At 53.4% G+C, this 18,001-nt stretch overlaps 1 protein-coding gene across 5 annotated transcripts in view; it reads left to right on the top strand.

Moving 5' to 3' along the window:
• Positions 1-18,001, top strand: part of AGPAT4 (1-acylglycerol-3-phosphate O-acyltransferase 4) — a 117,991-nt gene that overhangs the window by 13,736 nt on the left and 86,254 nt on the right. The window contains exon 1 of one of the 5 annotated variants that reach the window (XM_066247949.1): positions 353-611. The exons of the other annotated variants lie outside the window; for them this stretch is intronic. The gene's annotated coding sequence lies outside the window, so the exon portion shown is untranslated. Of the gene's footprint in view, positions 1-352; positions 612-18,001 lie in introns of those variants that run through there. 5 annotated transcript variants of the gene reach the window in all.

The raw sequence follows: 18,001 nt of genomic DNA, 5'->3' as shown, positions 1-18,001 counted from the left end.
GGCACACAGGAGAAGCGCCCATTTGCTTCTCCACCCCTCCGCCACGCTTTCCTCTCTGTCTCTTCCCCTCCCGCAGCCAAGGCTCCATTGGGGCAAAGATGGCCCGGGTGCTGGGGATGGCTCTGTGGCCTCTGCCCCAGGCGCTAGAGTGGCTCTGGTCGCAACATGGTGGCGACGCCCAGGATGGGCAGATCATTGCCCCCTGGTGGGCAGAGCGTCGCCCCTGGTGGGCGTGCCGGGTGGATCCCGGTCGGGCGCATGCGGGAGTCTGTCTGACTGTCTCTCCCCGTTTCCAGCTTCAGAAAAATGGAAAAAAAAAAAAGAAGAAGATCTTAAAAGAAGCCATGTTGCTAAGCATGGCTGTGAAGTGTCACTTGATCCAACACTTCGCAGTAGTCACTTGAAAACGGGAATAGTGCTGTCAAACCATGAGGCGTCTGCACACTGCAGCATCGCCATACGTTTCCGTGAAATTCATGTTGGAATATTCGTGATTGACATCGTGGTGAGGGGCCCGCTGGAAGTGGAGAAAGGGTACTCTCTGACCCCAGGAGTTGATCATCTAATTCAGATGAAATGAAGTCTGCTACATGTATCCCATTTAAGAGATGGTAAGATACCTAGTTGGGCACCGACTCAGCCACGTAGAACACAACCTCAAATATGAAGTACAGAGTGAGCAAGATCCTTGCTGAAAGCCTGCGTACTTTACTGGGCATAGCCTGAGTTCAGCCTCTTGGAGCGCCTCTTCCTGACCGGGGCTGGAATGGGCTAAGCGAGGCGGTTCATCAGAGCAGGTGAGAGCGGGCCAGAGAGGCGCCCGCTGGACGGGCGATGACCTGGTGCTCACGCTTGGGGCTCCAATGCAGTCGTGGATGCCTCACGGAGCGTGTGGAGGGAAGACGTGGCCGTGGTGAGCAGGGAGCCACATCTCACTCCCCGCAGGTCTCAGGGGCAGAGTCCCACTGTGTTCTCGGCCTGGCCTGTCCACTGGAACCACTCACCGTGGACCAGCTAAGTCTCTGGTCCCTCATTTTAGTTATTTTAAGTTTTCTAGGTGATTCCTATGGTCTGGGAGAACTGGAAACATGTGATAGAAGGGGGTTGGCTAGCAGGAAAGTGACCAGACAGAAAGAAAAGCAGAGCTAGGACAAAGGCAGGGGTGAAGGCGGTGGCGAAGGAGGTGATGATAGAGGCAGTGATGGAGGTGATGATGGAGGCAGTGATGGAGGTGATGGAGGTGGTGATGGAGGTGGTGATGGAGGCAATGATGATGATGATAATATCTAAATTTAAGATTATCATGTAATAGGCAAGGTTTTAAAAACACCTAATCCTCACAGCCCTGTGAGGTAGAAGCTATTATTACCTCCATTTTAAAGATGCAGAAATTGAGGTTAAGTAGTGTATCCAGGGTCCCATGTCCCATTAAGCCAAGCTGGTTTTTTGGCTCTTGAGCCCACGCTCAGGTGTTCGGGTTGACACCTGCACACCACACAGCCTCTTTGGATGCTCGGTATGGGACGTTCCGTGTCACAGAAGTGCAGAGAGAACTGATGGTCTGTTCAGTGGTCAGCAAGCCGCGGCTTGCAAGCCACAGGCGGCTCTGTGGTCCCTTGACTGTGGCTCTTCCACGAAATACCACGTGCGGGCACTACCTCGATAAGGAATGTACCTACCTATCTAGTTTAAGTTTAAAAAATTTGGCTCTCAAAAGAAATTTCAATCATTGTACTGTTGGTATTTGGCTCTGTTGAATAATGAGTTTGCTGACCACTGGTCTATCTAATCACTAAAGACCACGGGAATAGGAACAATAAAACCTGTTACAGGACATCCCTTTATCCCTCGTTTCTGTTTTTCCCAGCATCTCTTGAATGTTGCTTTAATAGTGTGGTGGGATGTTATGGTAGAAAGAATCTGGAAGGTTCTATGATGGCTGACTGACATCTGTCCCTAGAAGAGAGGCAGAGTTCAGTTACCGAGTTTTTCCACATCAACTACCAGGTCGATCATGTTATATTATTAGTGGGATTTATGGAAAGTGAAATATGATGTCTTTGCTTTGTCAACGGTGACGGCCAGGTTGGGGGGCAACTGTAGTCAAGTTGCTAATACACAGGCTGGGGCATTTCACTGGGAGGAGCAGGGAGATAGAGACAACTGACCGTTCAAGTCATCCATACTATGACGATTTACTAATCGCCTGCCATAGCCAAGTCCATACTGGACGCTGTGGACTCCAGATAAAGACTACCCTTGCTCCTAGGGAGTTCAGGCTGTGGGAAGGCAGACGTGTAGACGGGGAGGGGTGACGTTGACTCATGATTTGTGGCCTCGGCACGGTGCTGAATCGTGTGTCGTTTATTCATGAATTAAGTACCCTTGACCGCACAATGGCGAAGTTCTGTAATAGTGTCCTCAGTGGATGGAGAGGGACCGTGAGACGATGGGGAGGATGCCCCTAACATTTGGGGGTGGGCGGCAGGCTGGTGCGGGCCAGGGCAGGGTTTGAAGGACAGACACGACATTCGGTAAGCTGACAGTGGGGGTGGGGGGACGGAGGCCATCAGGCAGTTGGGACAGAGCCCGACAGTGACCCGGTGTCGGGGAAGGACAGGGGCCAGCACGGGCAAGGCTCCCGCAAGCGTACCCTCCCCGGACAGGGCTGTCCCGCCTCCCCTCTGCCCGGCCTGGTGGAGGCAGGTGCCCGGGAGCGTGCCCTCTCCTGACAGGGCTGTCCTGCCTCCCCTCTGCCCTCCCCTGGTGGCAGCAGGTGTCCGCACCCGACTCTATTCTAAAGCACACGGCGCCCTCCAGGGGGGTCGCTGTTAGCCTTTGACTTTACACTTGATCTTAGCCAAAAGGCCGAGAAGCGATAGCGTTTGACTTTAAAGGAGAGATGTTCCTGTCGGCCCTCCCCGCGGCGTAGCAAGCTCCCTGTGGCTGCCGGTGACAGCAGGCCACCGCGAAGCGGGGGGTCCGGAGACCAGCTGCAGTCCTAAGCGGGGACACCAACCAGGCTTGTTTTCACACCGACTGGAGAACAGAAGGTGGCACTCATGCCGTCTTCTTCCTCTTTTTTAAAAAATTTCATCCCTCCTTCCCAGTCATTCTTGCCCACATTCCTTTTTAATTTCCATGAAGAAAATTAAACTGACTCCCCCTATCCTAAGACCACACCCATCATATATTTTTACTGTTGGGATTTCAACAGTTCTTCTAAAACATTTTTTCTTCCGTTCATTCGTCTAATATTTTTGACAGCCCTATCAAGACGCACTTGGCATACGATGAAAGTCACGCGTTGTAAGGGTGCCGTTCGGTGGGTTCTGGTGAACTTGGGCCGTTGGCCCTGATCACCAGGATCCAGCGTAGAGCCCCCCACCGCCCGCCAGCCTCCCCCATCGCCCACCAGCCTCCCCCACCGCCCGCCAGCCTCCCCCACCGCCCACCAGCCTCCCGCGTCCGTGCAGGGTGCTCCCGCCGCCTCGAGCCCCAGGCCGCCGGTGACCCACCTTCCGTTTCCAGAGCTTTGCCTTCTATGGGGACGGCAGACACGGGTAACTCAGCGGGTCGTTGCGTCTGGCTCCCTCCGTCCGGCGGAAGCCTGTCACGGTCCGTCCCTGCTGAGCAACATTCCATCGTTTGGAGAAACCAAACAATGCTTAATTCATTCACCTGGTCATGGATATTTGGTTAGTTTTCAGCATTTACCTAATTCCTTTTTTATTTTTAGCAAGAAAGACAGATAGGAAGGGAGAGAGATGAGGAGCATCAACTCATAGTTGCAGTTGTTCATTGATTGCTTCTCATACGTGCCATGACCAGGGTGCTCCTGTTGAGCCAGTGACCCCTTGCTCACGCCAGGACCTTGGGCCGAAGCCAGAGACCTGGAGCTCCAGCCAGAGACCTGGGGCTCCAGCCAGCAACCTTGGGATCATGTCAATGATCCCACACTCAAACTAGCAACTCTGCACTCAAGGTGGTGAGCCCACACTCAAATGGTGATCTCGGGGTCTCAAACCTGGGACCTCAGCGTCCCAGGTCAACTCTATCCACTGCGCCACCACTGGTCAGCTGACATTCATCTTATTTTAAGTTTCCTACTTTTATTCCTGATCCAAAGTACATATTAGAAAAAGTCCCATTTTCTTCAGTTCTGTATCCCCAGAATCCCATGGCGGTCTTGAGGGGGGGCATGATCTCCATGGTAACAGCTGAGGAAGAGTGAAGATGGCTGCCCCCACCCCGCCCTGGCCACAGGGGCTGCATGGGAGGCTGTAGCTGGTCAGTGAATAACTCGGACCGGGGGGACAGGGAGTCTCCTGGACCTGACGCTGGGGAGCCAGGAGCATGAACCTGCAGTGTCTGTCTTGTTGGCTCACTTGTTTTACACCCAGAAAATGTGACCATTTGGATGTTGCCAAACCTATGATAGACCCATTTCTTTTCCCTCAATTATTTATCTCCCCACTGATTTCATTAACTAAATGAAGCTTCTGGCAAGTCTCCAAGCGTCCTCCACGAATTCTTTCCCTAAGTGTCTGCTCCATGCAGGCCCGTGCTGGCCTCTGGGGGACGGACGGGGCAGCCCCTGACGCCGTCCCGCCTCTCGGAGTCCCGCTCCCCGGAGGTCCGGTTAGCTCCCCGCTCTCCCGGCCGTCGAAGGGGCAGCTGATCCCATAGGTCTAGTGTCACCTGTCCTGCATATTCGAGTCCTGACACTTCATCCGAATGTAATCCCGGGGAGCCTGCTGCAGCATCTAGGGCCTGTCACACCCTTTCCTGGGTCGCATCAAGAGTCATGAACAGAAGCGGAGCAGTCACTCTCATGACCCAGAGGACGTGGAAACGGAAGTTGATGTGCTCTCTCCGAAACTGGGCAGTCCACGAAGGGCCTTGTCGGACACCGGGAACATTCGGTCCACGTGAAGGCGGAGCCCGCCCCACGGAAGGCGTTCTCTGGATTGTAAGCGCAGGGACCCGTCACCCCGGCTGGTGGCCGCAGAGGTGGTCGGCGTGCGCGCCCGGGCCTGATTTCCCGCTGCCCTCTCAGGCTGCCCGGGAAGCCCCCTCGCAACCTTGGCCCACGGGCTCTCCGTGGGGTCGAAGGGGAGGTCCCGTGCCACCTCGAATGCCTGGTCTCACGGGGGAGCCTTCCAGTTCAGCCCCCCCTCCGTGCTCCGGGGGCACCGTGGCCCCCCAGCGGACTGCCATCGCGCTCTGCTCCCTGCGGGAGGGGAGAGGGGCGTTTCCTGGGGTACGGGCTCACTCATTCCTTCAAACAGCGCCAGGACACATGCGGTCATTGACAATACCCACGGACCGAAAGCCGACGGCGCTGACGTTTTCTTCTGTGTGGGGCCAGGGGTTGGTTTTGTTTTAAAACAACTTGACGAGATGTCGTTCACATGCCATAACGTTCACCCACTTCCAGCGTACAACGGCGTGACTTGTGATCTATTCGGAATCAGGAGTGGTGCGGGCATCTCCACTTTCTCCTTTTAGAATATTTTCGTCACCCCGGAAAGCAACCCCCCACCCCCCCGGGGGCAGTCACTGCCGCCCGCGGCCCCTCCGGCGTGAGACAGGCACTCTCTGCTCTCCGCACGTCGCCCTCTGCTGGAATCTGCGTGTAAACAGAGTCCTGCCACACGTGGCCCCGTGACTGCTCTCTCTCCCTGAGTGGATCTCCTTGAGGTTCATGCAGGCGGCAGCACGTTATCAGTAATTCACTCTTCTTTGTGGCTGAGTACTGTTCCGTTGTGTGGAGACAACCCGTGTTCTTTCCTGTGCGTCAGCTTTTGGGCATGAGGGCTATTACTGTCTTTCAGCTGTTACAAAGGACGCTGCCATGAACCTTCGTGGGCAAGGTTTAGCGTGAACTTGTGTCTTCATGTATGGGTCATGTGGTAGCACGTGAGGCGCTAGAGCCCAAAAGTCCAGAACCTTCTCCAGGGCTGAGGAAGCAAGGCTGGTGTCCGGACATGATTTGGGTTCCCCTTGCTCTTCAGACCTACATCAAAATGTTACAGAAAGTCGTGCGGGAGAATTGTGTGTGTGAGATACTGCAGGGAAGGATGGAGGGAGTGGTTGGCAGAAGAGCTGGTGGTTCAAATCACGTCGTGCTGACCTCACGGGATTCTGTCACGAGGCACCCGGCTGCGTGCCATCGGACTGCTGCGTCCGTGGACGGCGTGGGTAGCAGTGGCTGGCTCGGTACCACCCTCAGCAGTGACAAATGGCTTGCTGGGTGTGTTCAACACTGTGTGCCTTTCTCTGAATGGTTTTAGGGCACGGGCTCTTTTGAGGCATTGTATTTCCAGAACTCTCCACCGTGCCAGGATTTGCTTTCTTAGAAACGAGGATGTCCTGGGAATAGGAAGTTATCTGAAACCAAAAAGCATTTGCCTTTAGGAATGAATCTTTTCTCTCTCTCTCTCTCTGATTTGAGTCAGTATTTACTGATTTTTAAGAATTAAATTGCTGTTAGCCTGAAGCTTAGAGCAAGGATTAAAGGAGTAAGTCTCCTAGGAGCAAACCATTTGCTAAACTGTAATTCTTTTCATGGGAAGAACCAGTTGTAAGAGTCCTTGAGGTTTGTAAGAATGTATTTTTCCCATATCCCCCAACACTTAGTTACTTCTTACTGTATACAGCACCTTAGTTGTTCATTGATTGCTTCTCATTTGTCACTTGACCAGGGGACTCCAGCTAAGTTAGTGACCCCTTGCTCAAGCCAGTGACCTTGGGCTCAAGCCAGTGACCTTGGGCTTCAAGCCAGTGACCATTGGGTCATGCCTGTGATCCCATACTCAAGCTGTCAACCCTGCACTCAAACTAGTGAGCCTGCGCTCGAGCTGGGACCTTGGATTTCGAACCTGGGTCCTCAGTGTATCAGAACCACCACTTGGTCAGGCTCAATTGTTTTATTTTTTTACCTTCAATAGTTTTGTGAGGTAGGTTGATGGGAATGAGAGAGGAGGAAACAGAGGCTCATGGAAGGAACGAACCAAACACATTATACACCATATTAAACAAGTCATAGAACTTCCCTAAACTTCCATTTCTTTATCTGTAAAATGGGTTTACTATTAAATCAGAGAGCATTGTCAATATTAAGTCCTATATGTTAACATACTTTAGTAATCTGAAAAACACAGTGTAAAAGTTTAAGCTCTTTTTTTTTAACTATATTGCCCAAGGGGTAAATACTCTTGGTAGAATAATTAGAAAATACAGAGGCATATAAAGAAGAAAATTATTATTTCTCTTTATCACAGTAACCCAAAGCATCCTCTTGGAGTGTTAGTTAACTGTCCAAGCATGAAAAGCAATTGATCAATAGCTGGTAAAGCTGGAGTTGTGTGTGTTGGGGTGATGGAGCAATTTCGATTCCAGTGGTCATCAGGACATTGTCTGTAACAGTAGAAGAATGAGAAATGCCCCAAATGTCCATCAGTATGCTAATAGATTAGTTTTTCCTGCAGTCATACAAACATATATATACATATATATTCCTCTGCAGCTAAAATGACTTAACTAGATGCACAAAATTTCAAAATCATAGCGTCAAGCATGATCACAAGGAAATCACAAAAATAATTCAGATATTACCTGTGCACATCTTTACAACACAAAAACAATACATTGTTTGTGAATACATATACACACACTGAAACAGTAAAAACCCAGGACACACCAATTCCAGCCTCAGACTAAGGAAGTGGCTCTAATATATTTTATTTCTTAAAACACACACACACACACACACACACACACACACACACACAACCAGATATCAACCTGGTAAAACATTTTATATGTTTTATATATTTAAAATATTTCAGAATTTTTTTAAAAAGATTGATGAGTCACCACCTGGAATACTCCCCAGGCAGAGAGATACAGTGTGTGCGTGCGTGTGCGTGTGTGTGTGTGTGTGTGTGTGTGTGTGTTGTAAAAGTTGGCTTATTCCATATATGTTTCTGTTGGCTTTGGACATTGTCACTAGGCTTCATTGTTCACTGTTTGCCTTCCTGAAGCCTTCTCTTCCAATTTAAATTTTTACTCAGGAAAGAATTTTCAGAAGGAGCAAAATTGCCAGGGCTTCCTCTTAATAGTTTAAATGTTTTTCTAACTTACTCGTTGGCAGTTACAATTATTTCTAACTCACGATACATCGTTTCTAACTCTGACACCGAAGGAGCTTGGAACCTAGAAGCGGGGGCGGAATTGAAGTCTGGTTTTAGTCGAGACACAGAGGACGCCTTGAATTGGTAAAGGATTGGCTCAGAGTTGGGGGAATCCACAAGGTGGAACTTGTACTTGCCGTTACCAGGAATAGCAAACAACCCGGGGGAGGGGGGAGGGGAGACAATTCTCCTGGCCCCGTGGCCAGAACGGGTCACCGGCCGCTGCCCATCGGCGCTCTCTCCCCGTGTCCTGTGCCGTGGGGTCTTCAGCACAGAACAACCCGGGGCCTCCTGGGTCCTCACCCCCCTGCCCAGTCCTGTGTGGATTCTGGGCCGGGGCTCCCGAGAGGCACCGTGAGGAAGACGGCAAAGACTCCCTCGGTGCTCGGGCTCCCACGCTCTCGTCTCTAAATTGGTAATTCATCCCTTTTAAAAACCCGAGCATCTTGCCCTCCCTGCATTTTTCCCCAGCAGCAGAAGCTGTACTGTAGGGAGACTCCTGCAGCATCAGAGCCCGCCCTGCCCTGGTACTTGAGTGGGGGAAGGAAGGCCCACCCGCTCTCCCACATCCCCCCCTGAGGGGCTGGCTCTGTGAGCAGCACAAGGACGGCGGGCCTGTGAATCACAGACACCCGGCCCTGCCGGGTAGGGGGTCACGGAGACAGAGCCCAGAGCTCCAGGGTAATCGGCTTTGTTCCCAGTCACCTGGGTGAAGGGGCTGGTCACCTTCCTCTCTACCTGCCAGGGGTTCCTGATTAAAATGAGCAGTGAAAGTGTTGCTTCCTACAGTCTGCCTTTTCACTGAGTATTGGTATTTAATTAATGAAATTGTAAGTATGAATTATTGGGCTAGGGAAGGACTTTTCAATGCATGTCTTGGATACAGCTGGGTAGATGTTTGGAAATACGTTCATCGAGGTCCTCCCGAAGCTTCAGAACCGAAAAATAAATGTCAGGTGGATCAACTGGCTAAAAATAAAATTAATTATGAAAAAAGAAAAACTAGATACAATAAGTGAATGTTTACCCGTTTTCTGTGGAACAAGAAGTAAGGATAGAAAGGAGACCTTCCTAAGCCTACACTTTATAAAAGAAATCGCAGTTCTTCGTGATAATTCACAACTCCAACGAGCTAAAAATAAAAGTAAACCAAATGCAGAAAGTGGTCACTCTAAAAATGAACAGGAAAGATGCTATCCTACTTAATGTATGAAGGGCTCATGAAAATCAATAGGCAACAGAGAGTGGATGATAGATAAAAATGTTTTTTTATAGATAAATAAATAACAAATGAATAGATACTTACAGATAGATAAAAGAGATTAAAGGATAAGGAAAAAGCAGTAATTCAGTAAGTGTTTAAAAATAGCCAGTTTTACCTATCACCCCCCAAATACAAATTTAAACCATGAGACACAACTTGTACTATATGGAGAGTCAATCTGGCTTTTGTTTCACTAAAGGAAGAGTGCTTGTTGCTGACAGACTTTGAGGAAAGGGGTGGTTCTGTACATTGCTGGTAAGGACGCCCAGAGCTGCAGACAGACCTCTTGGAGAGCAAGTTGGTGGTATTCGCCAGGCACCTTACAGTGTTTGTTCCTTGAATCCAGATTTCCTGTACCTGGGAATTTAGTCTAAAGAAATAACCCCAAACTCAGAAAGAAAAAAAATAAAACTTGACGCCTCGAACTGTTACTCATTGCATTATTTATTACTGAAAGGGCAAAAAGGAGAAGTCTACCCCTATGATGATGAGGCAATAATATAATAATCATGGTGTGTCCAGTATAGCTAGCTACTAGGATATTTGTATTGTGATATGGACCTTGAATATGATCTCACTAAAGGTTAAAAGAAGGACAATAAAAATCTCAACTATATTTTAAAATTTACAAAAATCCTCTGCAATGACTTCTCTGGCAAAAAAAATATATATATGCCCATGAATTCACCAAAGACTAAGAAAAATAATCCAAAATGTCAATGGCTATTGTAGGTACTAACATCTTTACAGTTTAGAGCTTTACAAATTGCATATAATGAAGGTGAAATACTGTTACAATGGAGGGAATTACCTTTAAAAATATCTATGAGCCCTGGCCAGTTGGCTCAGCGCTAGAGCGTCGGCCTGGCGTGTGGGGGACCCGGGTTCGATTCCCGGCCAGGGCACATAGGAGAAGCGCCCATTTGCTTCCCCACCCCCCCTCCTTCCTCTCTGTCTCTCTCTTCCCCTCTCGCAGCCAAGGCTCCATTGGAGCAAAGATGGCCCGGGCCCTGGGGATGGCTCCTTGGCCTCTGCCCCAGGCGCTAGAGTGGCTCTGGTCATGGCAGAGTGACGCCCCGGAGGGGCAGAGCATCGCCCCCTGGTGGGCAGAGCGTCGCCCCTGGTGGGCTTGCCGGATGGGGCATGCGGGAGTCTGTCTGTCTCTCCCCGTTTCCAGCTTCAGAAAAATACAAAAAATAAAAATAAAAAAAAATATCTATGACTTACACAGTGAGTATACTTTCCTTTATTTCTACCAGATTTGTATTTTAATAGAAAATTCTTTATTTAAAAGAAAAAAAAAAAGGTCAACTCTGTTTCCCAGCCAACATCTGAGCACCCCCTGCTGGGGTTTAAGTGGATAATTTTCTGTCATTATCGTTATTTTCACGTCTGCTTGATGTGCTGTCTTATGCAGTTTCAGCGCTAAGAGTCTCTGCTGGTTACAGGGTGTGACAGGCTCAGGGAGCCAGCGTCTGGGTTCATCTATCTGCATGGCCTGTGCAGGGGGAAAAAGTTATTATGTCATCTGCCCTGTGGTTAAAGTAGTGATAAAGAAACCTAGGACTTTGTCAGTTTGTAGCCAGCGTCTGGGTTCATCTATCTGCATGGCCTGTGCAGGGGGACAAAGTTATTACGTCATCTGCCCTGTGGTTAAAGTAGTGATAAAGAAACCTAGGACTTGGTCAGTTTGTGATATCACTTATTTATAGATTGCTTTGATTGGGGGGGGTTGTTGGTATAGAAATGAAATATTTTATTAGGTCACTGAGAGATCCAGATTGAGTCCATGTTTATTGAGCATCTCTATCCTTGAAGAAGTGGAAGGGGTGGGGTGATCTTGGAGCCTGGAAATATTACTCAGTGAGCGCTTTGGTTTAGCGGGCAGGGTACTCACCCACATCAGACAGAGTGCACCCTTAAGAATCCCCTGTGCGTATGCCGAGAGGTCTCACGCAAGGGTGTAACCAAAGCCATAACAGTGAATATGAATCGATACGTTTTTAGCGTCACGGACACGTGGGTACCTGCGTGCACAGACCATGCACGAAGTTACCAGTGAATTAATGAAGGTCTGTGTGAATCTTAAGGATGCCTGTCCCGGAGTCTGTGTCACAGACAGGGAAGACATCGTTGCTCTGACCGAGCGCCCTGTCTTCCCGAGCTTTGTGATGGGGGTGGGGGGAAAGGCCCTGCTCCGTGTTTCAGCACCGCTGTTACTAATGAAACATTTCGAGGAATAGACAGTGCGTTTGACCAGCCCCCCCCCCCCCCAGCCTCGTCCATCTCCGAGCACTTCAGTGTCCTGTGGTCGGATTGCAGGCCTCCGGAGGGAAACAAGGGTACTGTAAGTCAACTTATTTTGGGCGCTCACGGCCAGCCATTCTGTCCTCAATAAATGATTCATGTCAGGGAAGCATTTAAGTGCATTTGTTTTCTAGTAAGTCTGTCTTCGAGTCCATTACGCTCGCTTGAATCCAGTCAGGAGAATTGCCTGGGCCCACTGGCATCCCTCTATGAAAACCTGAGAGATGAAAGAGATCGACATCTCGCCGTGTTGGCCTCCCAACCTCCCTACACCCCTCACCAGGAAGTGAAGGTACGCAGCAGCAGGGTCTCAGAGCCGAAGGGTCAACGCAAGGGCCACTTAACAGCGAGAAGAACAGAGGGGGACCCCCCAGAGAGCGGAGAGCCCGGTCGCTGGTGTCTGAGACACAGGAGGAAAAGGAAAGCCCATCTCTCCCCACGCCCCCCACATCAGCTCCTCTGAGCCGACCCTCACGGGACTGCCCCACCCACGCGAGCCCCACTGATCACGCCGAGGGCTGGCACGGTGCTGCCTCCAGGCCCCAGCCCCGGCTGAGCACTCCAGGGTCCTGAGGCCGTGCCAGGGTCTGAATCTGAGCTGCGGTTGAGGGCGTGTGGACAGCTGGCCCCGTGTCCCGTTTTCTGAGCCGCAGAACTGCGAGTGTCCCCGATGCCTCGGCACCTGCCCAGCAGAGCCCTCGCACAGGCCTCCCTCCTCCAACCTCTCCCACCGCCTCTGTGGGGTTGGGCCGTCTGTCGGATGCTCCCGCTGACAAACGAGGAAGCTCAGGGTTCCAGAGGCCTAGTGACTGCGCTGATAGGGACCCACGCATGGTCCAAGTCGAACCCAGACTGCTGACTCAGAACCTGACTTCCCCTCCAGCTATTTCTTCAACCCTTAGGGGAATCGCGATTTCTAAGGTCCCCAAGGAGGGGGCCCTAGCGCGGCTGACCCACACCAGGGCAGAACGTCGCCCAGGGAACGTCACCCCCTCGCCTGTCCTTGGCCCAGGAAAAGCTCCTGTGCCCTGTGGTTTTGCCGCGTGTCCTGTAAGCTTTTTTCTATTTTTTTATTATCACTTCTTAGCTGTAGGAGATAGACCGTCTCTGATACTCACAGATGGAGGTTTGGCCCTTTGTTCCGGGCTGGTGGCATTGCTCACGGACAGTGTTTCGTCCTGTGTGGTGTCTGACCTGAGTGGTGAGGAGTCGTCACACTCCTGCTGGAGCCGTTGGCCCAGACAGGCAGCGTGGCCCAGGCCGGCTGGGCGGGCTGCGAGCCCTGTGGCTCTCCGGGACCTCCGTGCAGAGCAGGTGCCCGGCACCTGCCATTCGGTGGTTCCTGCCGGCCCCTCGCAGATGATGTGCTGTTCGATGTTGGTGGTACGGGAGCCTGCGTAAGGTCTCAGAGCGCCGAAATCCTGGGAGGGTCAGGACTGAGCCCTCCTCCAGCGGGCACTGACAATGAAAACAGTACCTTATACAATAGGTTTAAGGAAATTGCCAACAAGGCTTTGAATTTTGCCATCAGTCTTCATTTCAAAGGCTTCTTAATAACTTCTTTTGGGTTCACTTTGAAATAGTAGAGATCCGATTTTATGAAAATAAACCGAGCTGCTGTGACTTCCTGCTGACCTGAGCCCGTGTCGGTCTGCGCGCGGCCGACGGGCCCGGCGTCCCGGGAACGGGGAGCCTCCCACTCCACCTGCTGTGCTCCGGGGGGGCACAGACTCCCCGGCCCTCAGACACGCCGCCCGGGGGCTCCCTGCCGCCCTGCGGAGAGGTTCCCGCGCTCCCTGTGGGACGTGTCTCTTCAGGGCCGCTCGCGGGCCCCAGCGTGACCATGCTCTGGGCCTTGTGCATGCCGGTGCCGACTTCTCCTCCACAGGGGGGAGCAAGGCCTGTGCTGTGCGTTCCTCTCGTATCTTCCACGCGCTGTATCAGGGAACCGACAGGTGTTGCCCAGGGTGAGAGCCACAGCACCCAGAACCCCCTCCTAGAAACGGGGTGGGGACGTGGTCCTTCCATCAAACCCTGTGAGAGGATTTAGGTGGTCCTACAAGTCACGTCAGCTCTGGGCCAGCTGGATTGTGTAGATGTCAGAAAAGGAAGAAATGTCCAAACAAGAAAAATCTTATCTAAACAAACAGGAGAAATGGACCGTTCGAGCCACTGAGCTGACAGGTCAGTGAGGATGGAAGGTGGACAGTTTTGGGGGCCGTGGCGCAGCAGCTGACGGGAGGAGACAGCGTGGGCAGCCCAGGGCGGGGGCAGCTAGACTCCCCTTCGTGCAGGTCTCGGGGAGGCACTGTCTGGGCATCTGTCCATGCACCTGTCACAGGTCCCTGGGGGGCCGGCCCTAGCACCTCCATTAAACAGACGGGGTAACGGAGGCTCAGAGCCGGTAAGTTCCTGCCCGAGGTCACAAAGCTCATCATCGGGAGTTACACCTGGCACCCGCCCATGGTGTCACTGCGAGGCTTTGCCCGCGTGGGAAGCGGAGAAGTGGGCCCTGTGAGAATACACCGTCCTGACCACGTTGCCAAGGTGACGGCGGGCTGGGAGTGGGAGGAGGTGTAGATGCTGAACAGAGCGCTCTGTGTGTGCGTCTGGTGCCAGCCGGTGAGGCCTCTCTACCTCACGCCTCCTCAGTAGCCCAGAGCCGGCCTGGCCCCCTCCCCACGCGCGGGACCTGAGCGGAGAGCCACCCCCCCTCTTCCTCAGCACCCCTGAATGCCCAGCCCTCACGGCTGGGTTCTGGAGCGGAGGGCCGCCCCCCTCTTCCTCGGCACCCCCGAGTGTCCAGCCCTCACGGCTGGGTTCTGGAGCGGAGGGCCGCCCCGTGGCAGCAGTAATGTTGATAACAAGATTCACATCTGTCCTGCTGTCCTTTCCTGTCTGAGAAGGTCTTGTTGTTACCTGGAATGGACTCACTTGCAGCACAGAGGACGGTGCGTCCCCATCTGGAAGATGAATATTCCTCATCCTGCTTCAGCTTCTGGTTCTAAGAGACTGGTTTTTGTTTTTGTTTTTCATTTTTCTGAAGCTGGAAACAGGGAGAGACAGTCAGACAGACTCCCGCATGTGCCCGACCGGGATCCACCCGGCACGCCCACCAGGGGGGCGACGCTCTGCCCACCAGGGGGCGATGCTCTGCCCATCCAGGGCGTCGCCATGTTGCGACCAGAGCCACTCTAGCGCCTGGGGCAGAGGCCAAGGAGCCATCCCCAGAGCCCGGGCCATCTTTGCTCCAATGGAGCCTTGGCTGCGGGAGGGGAAGAGAGAGACAGAGAAGAAAGCGCGGCGGAGGGGTGGAGAAGCAAATGGGCGCTTCTCCTATGTGCCCTGGCCGGGAATCGAACCCGGGTCCTCCGCACGCTAGGCCGACGCTCTACCACTGAGCCAACCGGCCAGGGCCTGTTTTTGTTTTGTTTTGTTTTGTTTTGTTTTTTATTGGAACCTAAGAAATGTTTTTGGAAACTGCCACGGAGTGAACGTGACTGAAATTTTTCCTTCCGCTGAGTGGCTTGTGGAACAGGTCACACACTTGTGGTTGTTGGCCAGCTGCTCCCCAAGACTGCACAGACCCTGTGGTGGGCGCCCCTGGACCCCGTGGCCCCGGGAGTTCGAAGAGGGTGGGCAGTCTTCCGAGAGGTGTGACGGGGGCTCTGCAGGAGCCGCAGGCAGAAGGACAGTCGCTCAGGAGCTGGTGGTCACCGCCCAGCAGACAGAAACAGGACCACGCGTTGTTACCGGGCGGCCCAAGGTCCTGTGAACTGGAGCTCGCTCGCTTCCGGTCGCGTAAGCAGCATGTTAATGGTCAAGGGATGCGCTCGAGTGAGTTTCAGACATTACCAACGATGGACCTTGGCGTGTGACCTTGTCTAACTGAACCTCAGTAGTAGATAACAAGGCCTTCCGTGGTGGGTTTCTGTGCCAGTCTGGGACATGATGTGTGTCAATCACTCATCTTCCTGACCCTCTGTACCGGTGACGATTCAGAACACCTGGTGTTGAACTGAATCTCGTAGATGCCAAGGCCTTAGCGGATACCTAATTTAATTTCCTTCCAGCTTTGTTTTTTTCTTCTGGCAAAAAAAAAGTCATCTAGGTTGCCCGTCCGTCTTTACCTCCGAGTCTTAGTTTCCTTGAATTAGACTTAAAAGCCCTTTAGAATTTGGCTTTCTCTTACAAGCCGCTCATGTCAACGTAGACGCCTCAGTTTCCCATAGACACAAGTTTTCATCCTCCTAAAATGAGATTTTGGAGGGAGACTAAGGGTTATTTATTCGAGGACATAATGAAATGGTTGAGGACGAGCTGCGGTTTCTTCAGAGTCTGGTCTGCTTGAATGGACGTTGTGTCCTGTACAGGGACCAGGGACGGCTCCATGAAATTTTTACATAAGCTAATTTTATAGAGGCTTTCTGCCAAAACCCTGAGACAGTGATGATTTTTTTGAGGGATATTTTAGTTCGAGATGGTCCCAGAGACGATTAAATGAGGCCTGAGAACACTCGCTCTCCTGTTTTGCTTTGGGCCGTGGGCCAATCTCGAGGTCCGGTCATCCAAAACCAAAAATTTATCCTTGCTTGTCAGAGCTAAGTGCTCAGCGGCGGCCTCCGGCCGCCTCAAGTTCAGCGGGCTGCTTCCTTTGTTGAGGAAAGAAATTCCAAACCTCAAAGAAAGGCTTCAAGAGTTTATTACGGAACCTCCAAGAGGTTTGGGGCCGCCGGTTCCAGAGGCCCAGGCTCCGGGGACGGAGAGAGGGCGCAGGAGGAGACCGGCCACTGTGCGGTTTATGTCACGCAGCAGTGATGGGGGCCCGTGGTGGCAGAGCCGGGCAGGAGACACCAGACAGCAGACGAGGGACACCAGGGGAGGGACACTCGCCTCTTTTGCGCTGGCGTGTGCAGGACGGCTAACGTGGCAGGACGGGCGTGTCCGGAGGGGTGCGAGGCAGGCGGACCCTGAGGAACGTGGGATGCGCAAGTCTGTGCTTACAGGTGCGCGGAAGCAAGGGACAGTCGTGTTCAAGGCGGGCCGGCCTCGGGACGGGGCCTCCCACCACCTCCTGCTCCATCCGGGGTTTCTTTGGTTTATGAACAACGCGTCTGGTGTGGTTCCCGGGAGTTAGTGAGCTGGTCGGGCTCGCCAGGGCAGCCCCCACTTCCGTGCGCAGGCTCTTGGACGCTTTTGTTTCAATCCGGTCCACCTGCTGCAGCCCCTGAGGTCTGAATGTTCCCGGGACAGCACCTCCCGCCCTCGACACCTGGGACGGCATGCTGCCCGCTCCTCTCACCCGGAGGCCCCACCGTCCCCGGGCACCTCCACCCTGCAGACCGAGGACACTGGTCAGACACCTGGGACGGCATGCTGCCCGCTCCTCTCACCCGGAGGCTGTGCTGTCCCCGGGCACCTCCACCCTGCAGACCGAGGACACTGGTCAGACACCTGGGACAGCATGCTGCCCGCTCCTCTCACCCGGAGGCTGTGCTGTCCCCGGGCACCTCCACCCTGCAGACCGGCGACCCTGGTCAGACACCTGGGACGGCATGCTGCCTGCTCCTCTCACCCGGAGGCCCCACCGTCCCCGGGCACCTCCACCCTGCAGACCGGCGACCCTGGTCAGACACCTGGGACGGCATGCTGCCCGCTCCTCTCACCCGGAGGCTGTGCTGTCCCCGGGCACCTCCACCCTGCAGACCGAGGACACTGGTCAGACACCTGGGACGGCATGCTGCCCGCTCCTCTCACCCGGAGGCCCCGCCGTCCCCGGGCACCTCCACCCTGCAGACCGAGGACACTGGTCAGACACCTGGGACGGCATGCTGCCCGCTCCTCTCACCCGGAGGCTGTGCTGTCCCCGGGCACCTCCACCCTGCAGACCGAGGACACTGGTCAGACACCTGGGACGGCATGCTGCCTGCTCCTCTCACCCGGGGACCTGCCGTCCCCGGGCACCTCCACCCTGCAGACCGAGGACACGGGTCAGGGGACAGGACGAGGACACTGGTCAGGGGACAGGACGAGGACATGGGTCAGGGGACAGGATGCCGCCCCCCAGCCCCACGCCAGTCGTGCTGCTCTCTCTGCCAACCCCCGCTCAGGTTTTCTTTTCCTCGTCAGGTGGAAACGTCCCCCACCCGAGCGCCTTCCCTGGCGACAGGCGCTGAGGAGGAGAGGGGGCTGGACCCTCCGTCACCGTGGAGGAAGACCCCCGGGGCGGGGG

This window comes from Saccopteryx bilineata, chromosome 12 (genome assembly GCF_036850765.1).
Source record: "Saccopteryx bilineata isolate mSacBil1 chromosome 12, mSacBil1_pri_phased_curated, whole genome shotgun sequence".
Classification (NCBI taxonomy): Eukaryota; Metazoa; Chordata; class Mammalia; order Chiroptera; family Emballonuridae; genus Saccopteryx; species Saccopteryx bilineata.
This window is presented reverse-complemented; position numbering and strand designations above follow the sequence as displayed.